Source organism: Coffea eugenioides, chromosome 8 (assembly GCF_003713205.1).
Source record: "Coffea eugenioides isolate CCC68of chromosome 8, Ceug_1.0, whole genome shotgun sequence".
NCBI classification, from domain to species: domain Eukaryota; kingdom Viridiplantae; phylum Streptophyta; class Magnoliopsida; order Gentianales; family Rubiaceae; genus Coffea; species Coffea eugenioides.
The window spans coordinates 26,986,643-27,009,463 of record NC_040042.1 but is presented as its reverse complement, the minus strand read 5'-3'; positions in this window follow the sequence as shown (position 1 = coordinate 27,009,463).

Sequence of the window (22,821 nt, the reverse complement as noted above, 5' to 3'; positions counted from 1 at the left end):
GTCAAACTTAAGAATTAATCTTATGGTGACACTTGTCACCCTATTTAATTCATCTCTATCTCTTTGTTCCTCTCACACCAATCCACTTGGTAACCTCTAATTATCTCTTAACGCTCGGTAACTTAAATCCAGTATCTAAAACTTAACCTAACTGGCCGAATTTTTCCGAACTTTTCGCCCTAGTGGGTCCCACGTCCGGTATACGCTCTTAATTTCTTAAAAACTAACCAATACTAGAAAACTCACCTAACAACTATATTTACTCATAAAAATTATCTAGAAACTTTTTGAATAAAGAAAATGCAGAAAACATGCCAATAACCCGAATAAAACCTCGAAAATGAGAAAAATTACGGGTTCTCACACTCTCTCCCCCTTAAAAGAATTTCGCCCTCGAAATTTCTCACCTTAACTCACGAAAAGTTCAGGGTATTTCTTTCGCATTTCTTCTTCCACTTCCCAGGTAGCTTCCTCTACCCCATGGTTTCTCCATAGTATCTTAACCAACGGAATCTGCTTGTTTCTTAGCTCTTTGACTTTCCGGTCAAGCACTTGGATAGGTTTTTCTTCGTAAGCAAGCGGTTCGTCTACGTCGATCTCCTCTGGTTGTAAGCTATGGGATGGGTCGGGATAGTACTTTTTTAGCATCGAGACGTGGAAGACGTCGTGAATTAGAGAAAGACTGGATGGCAGTTCTAGCCGATACGCTACCGTTCCTATTATTTGGAGAATCTTGTAAGGTCCGACGAACCTCGGTTGAAGCTTCTTTCCTCTACCTGCTGTAACGCTCCGTAATGGTGTGACTTTAAGAAACACATGGTCTCCAACCACGAACTCCAAGTCTTTTCTTCGATTGTCTGCGTAACTCTTTTGTCGGCTTTGAGCAGTTTGGAGTCGTTGCCGTATCAACTTGACCTTTTCTCGAGTCTCTTCCATCCATGGAATAGTGGTTGGATCTAATGCCTTTCTCTCGTCAACTTCGTCCCAGTAGATCGGTGATCGGCATTTTCACCCATATAGTGCCTCGTAGGCCATTTGAATCGACGAATGGTAGCTGTTGTTGTACGCAAACTCTACTAAGGTCATGTGTTGACCCCAGTTGCCTCCAAAATCCAGAATGCAAGCCCGTAGCATGTCCTCGAGAGTTTGGATGGTTCGCTCCGATTGTCCATCCGTCTGAGGGTGATAGGTCGTGCTCAAGTTGAGTTTCGTCCCTAGCGTTTCTTGAAATTTCTGTCAAAACCTAGATACGAAACGTGGATCTCGATCGGAGACGATACTGACTGGAACGCCGTGTAACCTTACGATCTCGGCCATGTACAGCTGGGCCAACTTGTCCATGGAATACTTCATGTTTACCGGCAGGAAGTGAGCCGATTTGGTTAACCGGTCGACGATTGCCCAAACGGCATCGTGTCCTCGTTGCGTTCGTGGTAAACCCGAAACAAAGTCCATTGTGATGTTCTCCCACTTCCATTCGGGTATCTCAAGGGGTTGTAACAAGCCCGATGATTTTTTATGTTCCGCCTTAACCTGTTGGCAAACGAGACATTTTTGCACGTACAGAGCGATTTCCTTCTTCATATTATCCCACCAATAGGTTCCTTTCAGGTCCTGATACATCTTACTACTACCCGGATGGATTGTATACTTGGACCGATGAGCTTCCGCTAAAATTTTCGTTTTCAACGACTCATCCTTCGGAACCACTATTCGGTTCCGGTATTTTAAAATACCCTCAAGACTGAAATTGAAATCAGTCGTTTCCCCTTTTTCCACTTTCTCTCCCCACTTCCGTACCATAGCATCCTCTTTTTGCGCTTCTTTAATCCGCTCCAAGAGGGTGGATGTTACCTTAATGTTACCAAAAATCACTTTATGACTCCCAAGGTAGGGTTTCCACTCGCAAACCGACTCGAGCAAATTCCACTTTTTAATCATTAACCCTGCTACTTGCGTCTTGCGACTCAAAGTATCGGCCACTACATTCGCCTTTCCTGGATGGTAGTTGATGGTACAATCGTAATCCTCCAAAAATTCCATCCACCGTCACTGCCTCATGTTTAATTCCTTTTGTGAGAAGAGGTACCTAAGGCTTTTGTGATCGGAGTAAACTTCGAAAGTTACCCCATATAGGTAGTGTCTCCACTTTTAAGAGCGAAAACAACGGCAGCTAGCTCCAAATCATGCGTTGGGTAATTCTGCTCGTGAAGTTTCAACTTCCTAGAGGCAAAAGAGATCACATTACGGTTCTGCATTAATACACAACCCAGGCCTTCTCGTGACGCGTCAGTATACACAGCAAATCCGTCCACCCCGTTTGGTAAGACTAGCACTGGAGCCATGGTCAATCTTTTCTTTAATTCTTGAAAACTCGTCTCATATCGGGCATTCCATAAGAACCGACATGTTTCGTCAGGTCAGTTAAAGGACCGGCTTTTGGAGAAGTCTTTAATGAAACGTCGGTAATACCTAACTAGCCCTAGAAAACTACGGATCTCTGTGGGGTTTTCTGGCCTCTTCCAATTCGTCACGGCCTCTACTTTCGTCGGGTCAACCGAGATACCTTCGTGGGAGATTACATGCCCTAGGAAAGATATTTTCTCCAGCCAAAACTCGCACTTACTGAACTTGGCGTATAGCTGATGTTCCCGTAAAGTCTGCCACACCACTCTTAAATGCTGCTCATGCTCCTCGCGAGTTTTGGAGTAGACCAAAATGTCATCAAGAAAAACAACGACAAATCGGTCTAAATAGGGCTTAAAAATCCTATGCATTAGGTCCATGAAGGCGGCAGGAGAATTGGTTAATCCAAAGGGCATAACTGCGAACTCGTAATGCCCATATCTCAAGTTGAAGGCAGTTTTTGGAATGTCCTCCCTCCTAATCAACAACTGGTAATACCCTTGTCGGAGGTCCAGTTTTGAAAAGACCACTGCTCCTTGCAGCTGGTCGAACAACTCATCAATGTGGGGCAGTGGATATTTATTCTTAATCGTGACGTTGTTCAGGCCCCGGTAATTAATACACATCCTCAAACTTCCGTCCTTTTTCTTGACAAACAGGACAGGAGCACCCCAAGGAGACCCACTCTCTTGAATGAATCCCCGCTCCAGAAGGTCCTGTAATTTCAACTTTAGCTCCTTGAGCTCGGCAGGGGCCATTCGGTATGGTATTTTTGAGATGGGTAAGGTTCCAGGTTGCAGGTCTATCTTGAATTCTATCTCTCTTTCCGAAGGTAGGGCTACCAACTCATCAGGGAATACATCCGGAAATTCCCTTACTATGGCCATGTCCTCCACCTTTAACTTATCCGTAGGGGTGTTGATCAGAAAGGCCAAAAATCCTTGCGCCCCTCTACTTAGCAGTTTTCTAGCCCGAATGCCCGAAATCAAAGCAGATGAGGCTAACCTACCCCTTATATCCAACCTTAAGGTTGCCTCACCAGGGATGCGGAATTCTATCACTTTCGTTTTACAGTCCGGTTGGGCATTATACTTGGCTAGCTAGTCCATACCCAAAATTACATCATATCCTTTGATGGCCAGACTTATCAAGTCCCCTAACAATCTCTTCTCTCCTACCCACACTTCACAATCCCTATAAACCATACTAGTCATCAAACATTGATTCCCCGTAGGTGTACTAACTTCTAAGTTGTACGGAAAACTAGAAGGTTTTATATCGATGCCACACATGAAAGCAGGATTAACAAAGGAATGAATGGCACCAGGATCTACTAACACTTTGGCAAAGCAGTGGAATACAGGGATCGTACCTTCTACGACGTCGGAAGAGTCTGAGACCGGTTGGGGCTCTAATGAATACACTCTAGCTGGCACCTTAGGTTTGGACCCATCTCCCTTAGCTGGTCCAGCATTGGTCCTCGACGGTGGTTGACTCCCCCTTCCGTCTTGTTTCAAGACCGGGCAAGTGGCCAACTGATGGTCTGCGCTTCCGCAACGCAGACATTTGCCTTCCTTCCTCTAGCAATTATCCTCTGTGTGGTTTGGCTTCCCACAATGCCCATAGGGACCGCGAGGTACTGAAGCTGAGCCTCCCTTAAAATTTCCTCTTTGGCCTCGCCCAGCTTGGCCACCCCTAGATGGAGTCCCTCTACCTGAACCCGACTGTAGTCCACCTCTCATTCCTCGTCCAAACTTGGAGGGGGTACTCTTCTCACCCTGTCCTGAACTACTCTCAGGAACCCCCCGCTTCTTTGCCTGGAAGTTCCGGACTTGCAATCTAGCACTCTCTACCCATTGGGCCTTTTCCACGACCTCGCTAAAAGCATTTATTTGAGCCACTGCGAGGTCCTTCTGGATTTCGACATTCAAGCCCTGGATAAAGCGCCTGATCCACCGTTGCTCGGTCATGATCAGCTCAGGCGTAAATTTGGACAGGCGGGTGAATTGACTCTCGTATTCCGCCACAGATTGAGCCCCTTGGCGGAGTCGGATGAACTCATCTTCCTTCCTCTCCTGAACCAGAGGATGGAAGAATTTCGCGTTGAATTCCCTTATGAAATTCATCCAAGTCCTGGGCGTTTGTTCCCGTTCCCATTTTTGCCGTATTACGTTCCACCAGGAACCGGCCGCCCTTTCCAACAGGAAAACGGCAAAAGTCACCTGCCGTTCTTCGATGTAGTGCAAGGCCGGAAAAATATCGACCATCTTCTCGAGCCACCTTTCGGCGATATCCGGATCGGGCCCCCCAATGAACTTGGGTGGAGCAAACTTTTGAAATCGTTCGAGAGCTCTGTCTTAGCTCTCGACGTGGTTGCCAGGGTTTCCAAGATTAGGGTTTGGGTTTTGGCCCTGTTGCTGCACCACTTGTGCCAGCAAGTTGGTCATTTACTGCATAGCGGCAGCTATTTGGACGTTGGGGTCGGGATTAGGTCCAGATGAGGTTTCCCCAGTACCCCTGTCCGGTGTGGGTTGTCTATTTCCGCGCCCACGTCCCCGTCCACTACGTGTACCTTCCATGAACTCTACTTGGTCTAGGCAAATGTACTAAACCAATATAAGAACAATGCATGTAAGTAAAACCCAAAAACTTTTACAAACATATATATACATTCCAAACAAGGCAAACAACACACATATCAACAACCAGTCAAGTCAAGTACAGTCAAGTCAAGTACAAACATGGACAATCCACGAGGGAAAGGCCCCATCAAAAGAAATATACACGTAGCTAACCCAAACGTACAAAACGTACAAAACGATTAGCTAAGCTCTTCTCCCTATCCGCCCTATATACAGAAAACAAAACTATCCCCAAAAATCCTAGGAGTCGCGACCTAGTCCGTCGACGGGCTAGTAGACCCACCCAACGGGGTGGATCCAACCCCAGCCTCGAGCCCCGCACACGAGTCCTCGTCGCTCACTCCCTCGACCACGTCGGCGCAGAGGTTTAGGTTCGATGCGGCTCGAACCTTAACCTTTCGAGCTCGCTTAGACTCGCGCTCACGTATCTCCCTAAGCTGAGTGCAGAGGTCATCAACCCTATCCTCTACCTCAAGCACGTCGTACTCCAACCCCTTTATGCGCTCAGCCTGTTTCTCATTGGCCGCCCTAAGCTGGTTCATCTCGGCCTCAAGCCTAGCATTATCTTCGGCCAACTCCTTACGCTCCTCGGCCATGGCCAACACCAGAGCGTTAGGGTAAGCGTACTTGTGTCGACACTTGCAACGTCTGAGGCGGTTAGTCGGGTTCCAACGCACAACGGCCCCTCTGAGTCGGATCTGGTATGGAATCACTGGGAGCGCTCCACGAGGTCGCTCGCCCGGAGGGCTATCACTAGGCTCACCCCGTCCGTCCATCCTACACCAAAAGAAGAAATAACGGTAAATAACCTTAAGGAACATACTTAACATAATCCTCAAGTCGAGCCTTTCTAATATGCCCAGGCCAATTCAAACCTAGGCTCTGATATCACCTGTGACAGCCCCACCTTCCCCCAAGGCGAACCAAAGGGATTAGCGGACTTCCTGTCCAGCTCTCGCCAGGACTAATGGTTCAGTTTAGAGATATCTAATACGTTCCGGAACATACAACCGCGCGTAAACAAGTCAAAATGTCAAAATAAAAGAAAATGAAACCGGAGCCGGCCATGAATAGTAACCGACACGTCAAAACCCAACCAAACATCAAACAAATATTTACATGTTGAAATTAAGTATATACAATCCAAAGTGGCATACAAAAGTTATTCAAAAGTGGATACATGTACGGTTTGCCAAATCAAAAGAGAAACGGATCCAAAAATATATTTAGGGTTTCAATCAAGGAGCTACACAAAAGATATGTCCATCTAGCTCAATTCGGCAACCAACTATCAAATCCAGTCCAAAAGTATTTATTTTCCTGTAAGGAAAACAAAAGGGAATAGAGTGAGCTTACGCCCAGTGAGATAATACCACTCAAGCAGCAAAGTTCACATAAGCATCAAGCTTTTCATTTCAATTCATCAAAAGTAAGCAAAGGCACACATCAATAGTGGTGATAAAAGGATACGGGCGGCTCTCAAGACCCCTTTTCCTCGTTTGCATTCTTGATCGGATCTCATTGACCCTCCGTCAATGTTTAAGAGTAACCAACCGTAGGCTCCACTTTACTTCCATTCCTTCCACCCAACATACCCCTACCGGGCCCGAACTCCAAACAGTAGAAATTTGGTAATACTCGAGTATACCGGAATCAAGAGTCTCACTACTACAAGATTCCATATAACAGTCCCCATGGCTCGTCAATTTTCACGACCAAGCCCTCGCCGGCTCGATCCAATCGACTACCAATGGGGTTGAGCTCAGTCGTATCAGTAATGGTCGTTGGATACTCGTCCAAGCGACACCAAATTCATGAACCAATTCAGTATTTCATGTATCATTCAATCATTACAGTAAAACAGTAGACAGTCATATGAGATACCAAATGGGTGAGGGCGATCAAGTACACCCTCACTTAATTAAGTTCAACGGAGCAAATAAGCCTTCAAGGCATCAAGTTCACATATACCAAAGCCACATTGTAAACAACAAGTGAGTGGTACACTCACCAATCAAGCAAATGATATTTCATGCACTTCCGCCTAAGAGCGTCTTGCACCACCGTCACGTCCTAGAACATTCAAATAAGCATAATAAGACTCAATTACAAGTCATAACCAATGCCAAATACCACCAAAATAAGGTTCCACTAGAATGTATAAGCACTAGAGTAAACCAGGAAAATCCGGAAATGGCATTAAGCTCTAACCCAAAAAAATAGTTTTTGACATCAGTTTGCGGTTTTGGCACCATTGGCACTACGATTATCGGATGGAGGTGAAAGATACACCGTTTTGAAGCTAAGAGATAGGGCTACAATGTTGAAGAAGGCTACTCTGTCCAGTTTTGAGTGTAACCAGGTCAAAAATGCAATATACTACACCAGAACCGCAAAAACAGGTTCACAAACCGCATTCTGGTTCAAACATCATAAGTCAGGCTACCTAAGTCCAAATCAAGTAATTCCAAAGCCATCCGAAAGCTAAGATACACGGCTATAATTCATCAGAAGACCTCAACAACCAATTCCGAAGTATTCCCAACCAAAATAACCAATTACAGACGCAATTATCAAATTCGGGTAGAAACAGGGCAGCAGGGGTAATTCAGTCTTTTCACAAGCTACGTTGCTCCGATTGACCTGAAATTTTGTAGGAATCTCTAAAATATCATTCCCTACAACTTTCATGTTTTAACCCAAGGCCAATTCGGCCTCTAACTATGAGGTACTGTGCCGGGCAGAATGTAAAATAATGAAACCCTAACTTTCCAAATTTCTTTCCAAAGCAGAAATTTCTTGCAATTAACCACCATATACACCTTCTAGCTTCATTCTAGATCATTTCCAATCATCATACATAGCCACACTATAACAATCATATTAAAACAGAAATATCCTAATTAAATAGAAAATGTCATCAATCTCAACCAAAATCATGAAATAACACCAAAGATCATTACTTTAACTCCCATAGGTCACTACTTAAGCATTATTGGAAAGACAAGAGTAGTCCCTTGGTCACTCACCTTATAAGACAAGATATGAAGCAATTCAACACCTTAGCCTTCCAAGCAACTTCACCAATCATCTCACAATCACTAAGTGGAGAGGTTTTATGGAGCAAACCCAAAATTAAACGGTGGAAATTGAAGATTGAAGCAAGATTATGAAGTAGGAAGTTGGAGGATTTTTTTTTCTTTCTTTGAGCAAGAGGTTCGCCCAAGAGAGGTAAGAAATGAAGATGATTTTTGGCCAATTTTAATTAAATGGTAAAGTTATGAATAGTAGTCAAACTTAAGAAATAATTTTTTTTTTTTTTTTTTTTCGGCTAACCTCGCACACGAGGGGGGACGCCACTCCCAAATTTATTCAAAAACAAATACAAGAGATGTAGTTTCGGTTCTAAGTGTTTGCCAGAAGGGCTAAGACAACCGTACATAAGGTATTCGCATCTTATCTAGGCGGGCTAGCCCCTGTATGTAGTCCGGGAGGGCGAAGGCCCCAAAGCTTTGACCAATACCCGTGGAACTTGCTAGATTTGCCAGGGCGTCAGCCACCCCGTTTGCCTCACGATAGACATGAGAGAAAGTAATCCGGCGGCCCAGCGCTAGGGCTTGGATGCGTGATATAGTCCTCCATAGCTTCCAAGGTACGCGTCCATTGCCATTCACCATAGCCATCAGAACCTGAGAGTCCATCTCAACTTGCAGAGATTGGAAATCTGTGGAGAGCAACATACCCTCCAGTAATGCCGAGGCCTCCGCTTCCATGTTCGTCCTTAAACCCAAAAAATAGGAGAAACCACGGAGGACATTACCCCCCGAGTCACGAAACACACCTCCCGCACCAGAGGAGCCTGGATTCCCGAGAGATGAGCCATCAACATTCAGCTTGACAAACCCCTCCGGTGGTGATTCCCAAAGGATCCAGCGTGGAGCCACCCGCTTAAGCGATGTCAGTCGAAGAAACAAGCCCGAGTGGACCAGCTCCCCGTCATCCCGCGTCACTCTGGAGAAAGGCCGGATCTGGGATAAGTGATGCAGCAGCGTTTGAACATTCCAGCAAACCTGAGGTGGAGTTAAAACAACACCCTCAAAAACCGCCATGTTCCTAGCTTTCCAAAGCCCCCAACAGATTAGCGACGGCAACACCTTGCAAATCGTACCCCGTGCAGAGCCTGGAGGATGACAAAGCCACCATTGCTGTAAACGGTAGTTAGTATCGGCCGTAGGCGACTGAGGAACCCACATGGCCCTGGCGAAAAAACTCCAAACCTGAGACGCTAGGACGCATTCCGATAAGACATGATCTTGAGACTCTCCATTCAAACAAAACGGGCACTTTGAAGGGAGATGGAGGCCAAACCGCTGAAGGGCCTCTGGGAAAGGGAGGTACCGATTGAGTAGCTTCCACATAAAGACAGCAATCTTGCAAGGAGCACTGCCACTCCATACACACTTCCTAGAGCCAAGGCAAGCCCGTTTGGGCCGCAAGGCGTCCCAAGCTGAAGAAATAGTGAAATCGCCAGAGGGTGTGAGGGTCCAAGCTGGCCGAACTCTGTCCTCTAAATCAATTAAGCGGGTGAATTGCGTCACCGTATCAGAAACGGCCAGCATTCGTCGCCAGACTCTGGATGCTCCACGGAGTACCCCATTGTCCTCACTATAACGGGACCTCATGAATAGTGCCCATAAGGAGGACGAATGGCGGAATTGCCACCACAGTTTGCAGCTGAAAGCCCCTTGTATGTCTATAAAAGAACGTATGCCAAGGCCATCTTCCTCCACTGGATAACACAGTTTTTTCCAGGAACGCCAATGGTGTTTAGGGCCCAGCTCCGTCTGACCCCAGAAAAAATTTGCCATTAGTCGTTCCAGCTCCTTTAGCACTCCGGATGGCGGGTCCATGACGGCTAACACGTGCGTAGGTATGGCAGAAAGCACATGCTTAATAAGTATGAGTCGCCCCCCCTGGGAGAGGAGCTTTTTCTGCCAGCCCGCAAGTTTAGCAATAAATTTATCAATTAGGAATTGGAAGTATGCTTTTTTCCTACGTCCTGCATATAGATTGCTTCCCAAATAAGGAAGCGGCAGAGTTCCCTGCCTGAATCCAGTTATCTGCTGAATTCTACGAATCTGGCCAGTACCACACCGTCTCGATGCTATGAATAAACTCTTGTGATTGCTAATCCGCTGGCCTGATGCATTTTGATATAAATTTAAGAACCGAACCAAATTCCCGACCGACCTCCTATCTCCCCGCGAGAAAATGATGATGTCGTCAGCGAAGGACAAATGAGTGACCTGAACGCAACCACGTGGTGTAGCATAGGGAACCACTCTGCCTCCCTCGACCTGTGCATTCAGACCCCTACTTAGAGCCTCAGACGCCAGAATGAAGAGGAGAGGGGACAGAGGATCGCCTTGCTTAATCCCACGGGAGGCCTGGAAAAAACCTTTGGGGCTGCCATTGACCAACACAGAGAACCAGCTGTGGGAGAGATTTAAAATAAGCAAAATGAAGCGGTAGTCAAAACCAAACTTGCAAAGTAGCTGCCGTAGAAAAACCCATGACACCCTATCAAAAGCCTTCATCATGTCCAGCTTGAAGATGCAGTTATTTCCCCGTGCCCTCTTGTCAATGGAGGCAATCATTTCTTGGGCCAAGAGCACGTTTTCAGCAATATCACGACCAGGGCAAAAAGCAGACTGTTCCGCAGATACAATGCCCGGGAGGATTGTCTGCAATCGATTAGCAAGGACCTTTGTAAAAATCTTGTTGACAAAGGTGCACAGGCTAATGGGCCTAAAATCGGCAAACGTAGCTGGGTTTGGCTTCTTCGGGATTAGGACAATCAGAGTGCTAGCAATTCCTTTTGGGATTGGAGTCCCAGCTAAAAAATCCTTAGTCGCTGCTAAGATGTCAAGAGCTACAATATTCCAGCAATGACGGAAAAAAATGCCAGTGAATCCATCCACACCCGGGGCGCTATCCTTATCGAGGTCGAAAACCACCCTCTTGACCTCTTCCATTGTTACCTCTCTCAATAAGGCATCATTTTGATGCGCAGTGACAAGTCGCGGAATGTGTACCAGCAGATCATCCACGTCGCTAACCTCCTCAGCTGTAAGAAGACTCTGGAAAAAACCAACCGCTTCCTGGCCAATGCTGTCTTCATCCTCAAGCCAACTCCCCCCCGCATCCTTAATGCGACGTATAGCCAGCTTCGAGCGCTTCTCTCTCACTGAAGCATGGAAGTAGCGTGTATTGGAATCCCCGTCCTTGAACCACCGTAGGCGCGCCTTTTGACGCCAGTAGTCCTCTTCAACCCGAAGACTGTGCAATAGGACGCCTTTTGCCCGATGGAGATCAGCTCTCGCTTCGTCCGTCGGGGAAGCCTCGAACAAGATTTCCTTTTGCTGGACCTCAATCTCGTTTTGCCGGACAGCCTGAAATATGTTGCCAAAATGTTGCCTGCTCCAGTGGCGTAAGCATGCCTTCATGCGCTTTAGCTTGAATGCCAACCGGTACATACCATATCCCTGCGTAGGAAGCTCCCAATTGCTCTGCACCGTCGATTGAAACTCCGAGCTAGAAACCCAGAAATTTTGGAACTTAAAAGGTTTCGGAACACTAGCATCGGCCCCCCGCAGATTCACCAATAAGGGCGTATGATCAGAGGCAGCCCGATTAAGATGCTGGACCGAGGTATTTGGCAGGAAGCTGAGCCATTGGTGGTTGGTCAGAACCCTATCCAACCGCTTCCATATCCTAGATCCTGACCTAACGCCGGACCAAGTATATGAGCTTCCGGAATAAGGCAACTCCTGAAGATGACAATCAGAAATTGCTGTGTTAAAATCAGAAATGGCCCCCAGGTCTTGATGTGCCCGACCCGTATACTCCGCCAGCGTACGGATAGCATTGAAATCTCCCCCTACCAACCACGGCCTTGTGATCGAGCTAGCAAGGCCCCGGAGTTCCGACCACAGAGCATGTCTTCCCACCCTTGTACATTTAGCATAAATGAAAGAGGCAAAGATAGTCTCGGTCCAAGAGTCATGACCCGCCATGACATGGAGAACTTGCTCTGAGTTGTGCAGGACATTAAAATGAAAACCACACCGCCAAAAGACCCAGATCTTATTTGAGGGATTAAATAAACAAAAATCAAAAGATAACTTCATCCGCAAGCTCTCAATATTGGACGCTTCAGCCATAGGCTCTAAGAGTACTAAAACAGCAACTTGATGAATACGAATTAAAATCCGCAAGCGACTTACAGAGAGTCTGTTCGTCGCTCCCCTAATATTCCAAATAAGCAAATTATTCATTGGAGGTAGAGTGGAGAGGTACCATGATGGCTTTAGCAGCCTGCCGTGTCAAAACCTGTCGGGTCAGAGGGGTGTAAGCTCGCTTCTTCCTTGCCTTTCGCGAGAGTACCATGGTGAAACCATCTGCATCTCGTTCAGCAAATTTCTGCTGAACCCGCGGCCCCAATGCCTTGCTGAACTGCTGAAGAGAGACAAACAGTGTCGCCCTATCACTCGCACCCACCTCTGGCAAATCCTCCCCATCCGAAAGGGAGCCTTGAGAGGACAGCTTCTCATGCGCAGCTTGCTGGATTTGCGTATCATCGCAGATACGCCCCAAAACTGGAGGGGTTGTAGAAACAGGCAATGGACCACGTGCTTCTACGGGTTGCACAGGAGCGGGGGCGCCGCTATCCTCAAACTGACCCGCCGCGACTTTCAGGCACTCGTGACTAGAGGAGGTAGGACTGTTGTCCACCTGCGCCTGGTGAGCCATAGAGACATGTGATGGCTGCCCCAGGTCTTCATTCTTCTGGTTTGTCTCAGGTCTGTTGATGAGAAGCGCTGGTTGCGGAGCTTTGGAATGCTGTGCGCCATTCTTTCCTTCGTGGGCCTGGGCTACCGCCGCCGCCGTCAGAGGCCTGGATCCATTCCTGCGATGTTTGTGTTGCCGACAGCCATCACTGGAGTGCCCTTGTCTATTGCAAAGTGGGCAGTATAGCGGCAGGTTCTCGTAGAGGAGGCGTTGCCAGAAACCAGAGCTGCCTGTCCCAATCCAGATGCGCTCCGGTAGGTCGTGTGAGACATCAAGATCCACGCAGATTCGTGCCACACTGGGCCTCGCCAAAGATGCAGTAGCGGTATCAATTTGTAGAGGGTTGCCAATGGTGTTGGCAATAGAGAAAAGTGACACCTTATCAAAAAAATGGATTGGTAAATGCTCTAACGCAATCCAGACAGGGGCTCGTGAAGATTCACTTGCAACTGAAAAATCTGGGCTCCATTTAAAAACACGCATAGGGAATTCTGCAATATTCCAGAACCCCTTTGTCCAGCACCGAAGGAAATCTTCCTCCAAGCAAAACCGTATGAGGATATGCCTCTGATCTAGCAAACCGACAGTGAAAGTGGACTTGAAACCAATCGCTGAGAGTGACTTACGGGTGACATCCAGGCTTGGCCTGCCATGGGAGAATTTTCCAACCACAGCGAAAGTGAAAGGAGCAGAAAGCTTTGCAATATCCTCAGCCGAGAAGAGGACGGCCGGCTCTCCACGGTACTGGGCAGCAGTCTTGATCTTGCAAGGAGATGATGAGGATGAAGGCTGCGCCTGGAGCACGGCCGCAAAGGAGCGGCCAGCCCCCCCTCCAGGCGGCTGAAAGCCAGCCATGAAGAAAACCTAAACTACCAAAAATAGAACCACGGCAACCCTATGCTAGAGAGAAAAAACACTTATAGCACACATATTCAACTCTCTAAAAGACTTTTTAATCTTATGGTGACACTTATCACCCTATTTAATGCATCTCTATCTCTTTGTTCCTCTCACACCAATCCACTTGGTAACCTCTAATTATCTCTAAACACCCGATAACTTAAATCCAGTATCCAAAACTTAACCTAACTGGCCGAATTTTTCCGAACTTTTCGCCCTAGTGGGTCCCACGTCCGGTATACGCTCTTAATTTTTTAAAAACTAACCAATACTAGAAAACTCACCTAACAACTATATTTACTCATAAAAATTATCTAGAAACTTTTTGAATAAAGAAAATGCAGAAAACATGCCAGTAACCCGAATAAAACCTAGAAAATGGAAAAAATTACGGGTTCTCACATACGCGATTAGGGTTGCAAACCCATGAAAACTAACCACTAATCCTCTTAGAAATGGAAAGATTAAAGAGATGAAGAGGGTTACCCTTTCACCCTAGATGAAGACCAGATTTTTCCACCAAAATATCACCAAACAACACCTCAAGCTTTCACCTTTCTTCTTGCTAGAGTGAAATTCCAAGAGATTAGGAAGTTGGATGAAGAAAAGCAAGCAAACTTGGAGCAAAAGTTGAAGTTTTCTTTTGTTCTTTTTCTTTCCTCTTGGTCGGCCGAGAATGAGGGAGTGAGAGAGGGTTTTGTGATTTGATTCTTGGAGAGAAAGAATGAAGAAATGTGTTGAGGAAGCTAATTTAAAGTTATACCAAAAGTCAACTCTTAATAGTGTCTCAAATAGGGTTTCGTATTACCACTTTCTCATGTTTGGTACATTTATATGCTAATCCTCCAGAGTAATTCCTCTAACACTATAATTACTCATACTTACGAGTCTAGTATTAAATCCTCAAATCTCCAATTAGTCGTACTGGTGCGATTTTCGAGAAACTATCGACCCGCGTGCGATCAAAGCTAAATTTTAACTCACTCACATCTTATCTCTCAATTAACTTTTCTTAACCTACTATTGATCATTCTTAATTTTTTAAGATTATTGCACTCTCGGATCAAATATTACCTCGAAAAATGTGTATTCACTATTGCTTACTAAACAAGTCGCAGAAAAATTAAATTTACTAACAGGATGTTTTAAAAATATAAATGAGACATTGTTCAATGTAAATAGATTTAAAATGATTGAAATAAATTATTCGGAGAAAACGGGTGAATAAGTAATTAAATAAACCAGTAAAATAGAATTAAAAGTAAGTAAAAATTTGGGTCCTTCCCTTCTTAAAAGGAATTTTGTCCTCAAAATTCATATCTAGGATAACATCATGTCTCTTAATAGTTAGGCTTATCAAATCGATCAACAACTTACACTCTCCAACCCATATTTCACAATTTCTATCCACCCAATTAGCAATCAAACTTTGATCTCCAGGGCGTTCTAACTTCCAAGTCATAGGGTAACTTAATCGGTTTCACGTCTACCCCACTCATAAATATAGGGTTTGTAAAACAGTGTATCGTACTAGGGTCACTTAGAACCTTAACTAAGCAATGGAAAACAAGAATCATACCTTCAACGACCTTAGTGGAATTGGAAACCTGTTGATGATCTAATGCATAAACCCTAACCGACGCCTTAGGTCGAATTCCTACAGCACTAGATTGTTTAGATGCCGAATTCTCTGGCTTTTGAGTACTACCTCCCCCTTTCGGCATACTTGGACATCTCGAGAGCTGATGCTCGGTACTGCCACAGTACAAACACTTTTTCGATTTCTTCCAGCACTCATTCTCTGTATGGTTGAACTTACTACAATAACCACAAATAACTTGAAGAGCTACAGCCTGACCACTTGGAGGTGTCCCTCTCGATTGAACTCGTCCATTGTGACCTCCTCTTGATTGAGTCCCTTTTGGTGTGCTAGATATCTCTACTCCTCCCGTTCCTTTTTCCTTTTTGGAAGGTGGGACACCCTTATCCGCTTGTTCAGGAGGGTTACTAGGAGTGCCCATTTTCTTGGCATGAAAGTCTCTAATTTGCAGTCTTGTACTTTCGACTCTCTGAGTTTTCTCTAGGGTTTCAGTGAACGTAGAAATTTGGGCTGCTGCTAACTCCTCTTGAATCTCCACATTAAGTCCTTGTACAAAGGGCTTTATCCTTCTCCTCTCATTAGCCACCAGTTCTGGAGCGTACTTAGAAAGTTTAATAAATCGTTCCTCATAATCAGCCACGCTAGAAGCCCCCTGTCTCAACTTTATAAATTCGTCCTCCCGTTTCTCTTGAATCAAAGATGGGAGAAACTTTTCATTAAACTCCCTTATAAAGTTTTCCCAAGTCCAGGGGATTTGCGCTCTTTTCCATTTTTCCCTTATCACATCCCACCAAGCAAGTGCCGCACTCTCGATTTGAAAGGCAGCGAAGGTCACTCGTCTCTCCTCAGTGTAATCTAAGGCAGCAAATATATTAGTCATTCTTTCCATTCAGTTTTCTGCTAACTCTGGGTCAGGTCCCCCAATAAACTTAGGCGGGGCAAATTTCAAAAATCTCTCCAAAACTCTATCATCCCCTCTATCCTGAGCCCCGGGTTGGTTAATAGGTCCGGGACCCTGTCGCTCTGCTAACCTCTCTAAAATATCTGTCATTCGGTTAATGACAGTAGTCACTTCGTTCATTTGCCATTGGCTCGATCCAGTTATCGATCCTTGCTCATCTCCTTGAGCTTGGAATTGTCTAACCCCGTGCCCTCAGTCCCTACCACTTTTTCGGCCATCCATGATCTTAACTATGTCTAAATGTAAGAAATAAAATAATTAAGCTAGAAAATACTTAAAGTAAAAGTCAATATGAAAAATATTTGAAATAATGATAACTGACATATATTAACATTTCAAAGTTCATACATAATCAGCAAGTCATGGGACAATTACAAAAACATAGCACACATATGCCACAAAAGTACAATTAATCATGCAGTAAAAGTCAACAGTTTTACAAGTATCACCCCAACTAATCCTAGTCACAAAGGTCAAAAGATTTATTAATCCTAACCTAGTTCGCATCCGAACTATTAGCTTGGACCTCCTCCTCCGGGTCCTCCTTGAAAGGCTCCTCATTAGGAGTGCCCTCACGAGCCGAGCTCTCGACGGCGTCCATCATCTCCTCTATCAACATGGTAGTATCAGCTAAAATCATCGCGGCCCGATCCCGGATCTCCTTGACTACCCTAACCAGTCGAGCCCTAATCCTCTGATACTTGTCACGAGCGGCCTCAACTCTAATCCGCTCATCTATCACTGTCCCCTCGAGTTCTACGATCCTAGCACCCTGAACATCCACCATAGCGGTCAGTTGCTCAATCTCCTGAAGTAAGGCCCCATTAGTAACCACCAACTGCCAGTGCTCGTTGTCAATAGACAATACAAGATCTTAGGGTAGGCATGTCTCCCTACAAGGATAACGAGGAAAACTAGTGGTAGGCGAGTATCGGACACGGGGTCTTCCACCCAATACTGGATACCGGATAGGTCTAAGAGGCTCTTCATGACCATTAGCTGCTCCATTACCATTAGCAGTATGACATCCATTACCGTTCTCCATTCCTACAATACAACCACAAAACTCAAGGTGAGAACTTAAGGTCACTAATTCACTCAAACATCAACTTAAGGTATAACTAAGTTATCTCATTCCTATTCTCAAGAGTAAAGCCTCTAAACCATCTCCCAAATAAATCTCTAAACCTAGACTCTTTTCCACCAATGTCATATAAGAAACTCTCAAGTACCCATTCTCTTTAACCACTAGAATACAGTAGGTTCCCCGATTTACGTAATATTCAAGTTAATCGCACAGTCCGGCATCCTAAATTTCAAGTTTAAGATACACTACAAAGATCTGAAACCTAAGCTCTGATACCAACTATGACGCTCCCACTTCTCCCTAGGGCGAACCCAAGAATATTAGCGGAACGCCTGCCTAACTCTCGCCAGAACTCGATCCGAATTCAAATTTAAGAATAAACAACCAATAATAAAAGTTGAAGTAAAGAAAAGTCACTTCCTTAATTAAACATTCAAATCTTACATCACAAGTTACCAAAAGTACATCAACTTTTTCCAAAATACAACCACCAGAAGTCGACTAATCGATTACATCTAAAATACTAATCAAAAGTAATCAGATCGGCTTCTCCAAAATCTTTCCATTCCGAGCTTCTGTTAAGAAAAATAAACTAATGAGGTGAGCTAACGTTCAGTAAGGCCAAGAAAAAACATGCAAGCACGTAATAGAGCAAATAAAAGATAACATGAATGAGAAATATTGAGACAATAGTAAAACTAGCAGTTTCAAGTAATTAACATTTCAAGTAGAAAAAGTAAGCAGAAACAATTAAAGATACTGTAGCTCTCAGGAGCTAAATCCATGCAGCTTGACCAAGGTCTTGATCAAAATATCCCACATTGACTCTCCGTCAACCGAATAAATACCAAATCCGTAGATTTCATTTTCACCAAATTTCATCCACCGTTGCACCCCTAACCGGGCACGAATGATAAAAGTTTTGATATTACTCGAATATATTGTGGAAATACTACGCGAGTATGCCCAGCAAGATCTTTCAAATATATCAAACTTATGATTTTTCCATGACTCACCAATCTTCTCGACCAAACCCATGCCGGCTCGAGTCACAAGGTCGGCCAATGAGTTTGGACGTCCCCCACGATTATGAATATAAGTCGATGAGATTCACCCCAATCGACATTGAATCAACATAAGTATAATTTTCAAGTATGAGCACATTAACTGTCTAATCAAGTAAAAGAGAATAAGTGCGGTAAAGTACATACTCGTCTCGACAAGTATAATTCACATATTCAACAAAAAGTATTTCAACTATTATGCAACAAATCATGCACTTGACACTCACCAAGTCAAAAGTAAGTGAGCAAATAAAGTCTTTAGTCGTCCGCTCCGAGATTCCCTTCAATATCCTCTTGAGCGTCTGAAGAAATAGTAATCAACCATCACTCACATATACTCACGTCCACTTATCATACAAGGAAGAAGTACACTTGGTTAAAATTTAAGACAATGTCATAGAAGAGCTTTAATCCATCAAAAATCGAGATTTAAAAGTGAGAATTTAAAGTCACAAGAGAAACTTGTATCCTCCATGAAGTCGGGTTTAAAACGGACTATCAATGTCGAAAGAAAGTGAAAAGTTCTTAAAAACTCATTTTCTATGAAATCGGAAATTTTTCGCTTTACGCGATAAAATTTGAAAAATTAGATCTTGAGTTTCGTATGTCCAAAAATGTAAAACTTTATATTGTTGGAAACTAGATTAAAAGTACTAAAACTTTGGAAAGACACTTTTCCAAGATTTCAACCAGAAGGCATTTAAATTTCAGCTCAAAGTTGCTGTTTCAAGAAGACAGGACAGAACCAATCTTGGTTTTTCAATAATGTTTGGAAATTCGGAAAAATTCACAGAAAATGAATCAGCCTCTGAAATTTATAACACAATAAGAGTTTCAAACTAAGTTTCAAACACAACAAGCAGAACTAAATTTGGAGTTTTGAGTAACAAGATATAACAGTTTGAAATCGGCTGATTTTTGCAACCTGATCAGTGGATTTCCAGATTGAAGAGCAATATTTGGGGCATTCTTTGGGCCTCAAAATGATATTGAAATTATGCCAAATTTGATACACTTAAACTTCCATATGCGGACTACCTCTGTATCAAAATTTTAGGAAAAAATCGCACGGGAAGGCAGTTAACGAAACGACCAAAGTTTGTGAAATTCTTCAAAGCTAATCTGCTAACCCTATCTTTCTTTCTTTTCAAAAGTTTTGTCCAATGAAATCAGCCCCAATTCGCTCCAATTTTTGAAACCAAGGTTACAGAACATTTAATGAGCAATTGAAAGGTAAATGACACTAAAATTTTTGAAATAAAACACCCCAAAATAGAATTGACCATTCGATCAGCAGGGAAGGGAAAAGTTTCCAGTTATCAGCTTTGACATAGTTTGGAAATCAGACCATATCTGACTCTACACAAGTCCAAATTGAGAATGGTTTATGGCGTTAGAAACTATGTTCAAAATTCTACATTTCATCAGAAGATATTGTTTAAAAATCTTTTCACAAGTGTAAAAAAAGCGAGCCACAAAATGCAGCTTCTCGGTTTCTCTCGGACAGACAGCCATAACAGGACAATCTACTTTGCTGATATGCTACGGTTTACTCAAAACGAACTAGCAGGGGATTTTTATTCCATTTGAAAGCTCTAAATGTCTAGTTTTGAATGCCGCAAAGCCACTTAATTTCAACTTTTGTTCAAAGAGTTATGTTCAAACAAAGAACCATTGGTTGGCCACCCTGCTAGCAAATTTTCAGATTTCGAACTTTTCCAAAACTCAAGTTTTATGCAACTAATCAACATGATTTTTGAAAGACACTTTCTACACATATAATACAACGTATATCAATCAATTTAGCAGCTATATAATCATCAAAATTTTGAATTTAAAGCAGGATATCAAAACAGAATTTTGGCTAGCTCTCTTCCTCATGGTTTCTTCCACTTCCTCACCACTATCAAACCATAATCAAGCTATAAATCACATAAACAACCACAATCAAGTAATGTAGCCTCAAGTCAGCTGCCTAAAGGTCTACTCAAGACATCTAGCCTAGGATTTAAAGCAAGATAAATGTTTCCTCAAGTCCGCTAGCCTATGAACGCAATTAGGGTTGCAAACTTATGAAAACTAACCACTAATCCTCTTATAAATGGAAAGATTAAAGAGATGAAGAGGATTACTCTTTCACCCTAGATGAAGACCAGATTTTTTCACCAAACAACACCTCAAACTTTCACCTTTCTTCTTGTTAGAGTGAAATTCCAAGAGATTAGGAAGTTGGATGAAGAAAAGCAAGCAACTTGGAGCAAAAGTTGAAGTTTTCTTTTATTCCTTTTCTTTCCTCTTGGTCAGCCGAGAATGAGGGAGTGAGAGAGGGTTTTCTGGTTTGATTCTTGGAGAGAAAGAATGAAGAAATGTGTTCAGAAAGTTAACTTAAAGTTGTACCAAAAGTCAACTCTTAATAGTGTTTCAAATAGGGTTTCGTACCACCACTTTCTCTTGTTTGGTACGCTTATTGACTAATCTTTCAGGGTAATTCCTCTAACACTGTAATTACTCATACTTACGAGTCTAGTATTAAATTCTCAAATCTCCAATTAGTCGTACCGGTGCGACTTTCGAGAAACTATCGACGCTCGTGCAATAAAAGCTAAATTTTAATTCACTCATATCTAATCCCTCAATTAACTTTTCTTAGCTTACTATTGATCATTCTTAATTTTTCAAAATTATTGCACTCTTGGATCGAATATTGTTTCAAAAAACGTGTATTCGCTATTTCTTACTAAACGAGTCGCAGAAAAATTAAATTTACTAACGGGACATTTTAAAAATATAAATGAGACATTATTCCATGTAAATAGATTTAAAATGGTTGAAATAAATTATTCGGAGAAAATGAGTAAATAAGTAATTAAATAAGTCAATAAAATAGAATTAAAAGTAAGTAAAAATTCGGGTCCTCACAGAAATTCTTTGGAGGGTCTGACCCGGAAGTAACTGAAAATTGGTTGGAGGCAATGATAAATATTTTTGTAGCCTTGCATTATACGCAGGAATGATAAGTGGCTTTTGCCGTCTTTCAATTTGAAGGACCGGCTAGGGTATGGTGGAATGTTATTAGGGTAAAATGGGAGATAGAACAGATGGCATGGACTTGGGTAAATTTTATGAGAGAATTTAATAAGAAATACTTCCCACCTCTAGTCCAAGAGAAAAGAGATGATGATTTCATTAGATTAAGCCAAGGAACCCTAAGCATGACTGAATATGAAACACAATTCACTAAACTGTCCAAATTTGCTCCGGAATTGGTGGTTACGGAGCAGAGGAGATTGAGACGATTTATACAGGGATTGAATCTGGAGATCCAAGAAGTTTTAGCAGCAACTCAAGTTAATACTTTTATTGAAACTCTTGAGAAGGCCTAAAGGATCGAGAACGCAAAGGCACAAGTAAAAGCTTTTCAAGCACGAAAAAAGAGTGCACTTAATAGAACACCTGAGAAATTTAGGGAAAATGTAATGCCTTATAAAATAAGAAGAGCGGACTTTCCGCACTACCCACCATGGACATTAGGACAATTAGAAGGAAATTCTTCAAGAGGAGTTCAAATAGAAAAAAAGGCAACAAGAGGGAATTTCTCGATATGGCCAAATGGCGGCTCCTCGTTTGGCTTGTAGGTATTGTGGGAAGATAAATCATACTGAAGATGAATATTGGGTAAAAGGGCGAAAGTAGTTGATTTGTGGAAGTAGCGATCATCAAATTAACAACTACCCGAAAAAGCAGCCACGAGGAAATAATATTCAACAAGTAGATAGAACCAAATCTAGACAAGCTAATGAAAAAGGGAACCGACCGAAAGTTCCAACAAGGGCATATGCTTTAGACAAGCAACAGGCTCCGGAGTCATCTGAGACGATGGAAGGTAAAAATTTCAAAAATGAAATTTTCTTAAGAGAGAGAAAGTGTGAGGACCCAAAAATTCCTTTAGAATTTTCTCCTATTTTTAAAAAATTAATTTATATTTTCTTCTATATTTCTTTATTTTGACTATTTAATTATTACTAGGCCTAAATTTCATGGTGATTTCATTAGTTGAGTCAAGAGTTTTATTTTACTTTTAAAGTTAGAGTAAATTAGAGTTTTTATGTATTTTGACAGTGTGATCGATTAGTGAAGTGTGTGCACTAAATTTGGTGAATAAGAGTGAGTATTAGGTTGTAAGGATCGAAAACAACCTAAGAGGAGGGGGCTGAATTAAGTTGATTAAAAAGTTAATCAAGTTATGGGCACTTTTTGTCCAATATGAAATTTACTCTCTTTTCTAAGTGATCACATAATGAATTAATTAA